Below are 1,011 nucleotides of genomic sequence, written 5' to 3'. Positions count from 1 at the left end.
ATATTCATTCCTTAGGCTAGATGCATTGGACGAGGTGAATTATTCTTTCAATTTTATAGACTTAATGTACAAAACCCAATAACCAACTGTAGAAACACTACCAAAAAAGCTTATAGGAAAAAGAATAGCTTCAGCTCTCTATTTAACTACCGGCTGTGCTCTCTCTGTGAAAATGGCTTTTGTGCTTCATCATAAGGCAGAAGTAGTGTGATAGTGTTTTCTTCTTTTCCATTCGTTTCTGAGCTTTATCAGTATCGTTTATAATAGCGTTGGAATTAGATGAATATGTGAAAGGAAAGTTTAAACATATTTCGAGCGATTGTTTTGTCTAATTACGGTTGAAGGCTAATTTGGTGATTACCAGTTTTACAGTTTTTTAGGAAAAAAGTACACAGGAATCCAACGTGACTACAAGTTTCATAAAGTATAGTAAGAGTGTAATAGAAGTATTGACAATTTTAAAACTACATTAGATTTCTTTTTAAAGCGTCGAAACTATTTAAAAACCGAGTATATAGTACATTGTGCTTTCAAAGTACTTTACTGCTACATCATCCGTTCAGAGATTCGCATCCAGTTCTTACATATTCCTCCTAGTTTGCCCATAATAAGACAACAGCTTTGGGTGAATTTTCAGATGATTTTCCTCATCACTTTATAAACGATGTCTCAGCGCTCCCTTCTCCGACCACCAAATTGTCATTGAATACTTTTCGTTTACACCACTAAATGTACCAGTGCTCAGGTTAACCCCCTCTTTCAAATTAAACGTCACTTACCAATGCTCAGTATATCGTACCTGCATATACAAACTCCTGTGTCAATAAACATAATAATTCCCCCGTGATGTGTGTGGTATGCAATGTTCCCAACTCAGGCGTATATCCTTGCAAAGGAACAACTCAGTGTTACCAGAACTGGCTCTAGACACCTGGAAGCCGACGACCATATCATTATGGCGGAGAGGGAAGGGACGCTGTGTATTTTGGACTGGAAACATAGCAAAGCATT

This window comes from Penaeus monodon, chromosome 19 (genome assembly GCF_015228065.2).
Source record: "Penaeus monodon isolate SGIC_2016 chromosome 19, NSTDA_Pmon_1, whole genome shotgun sequence".
Classification (NCBI taxonomy): domain Eukaryota; kingdom Metazoa; phylum Arthropoda; class Malacostraca; order Decapoda; family Penaeidae; genus Penaeus; species Penaeus monodon.
Note: the sequence above shows the minus strand (reverse complement) of the source record.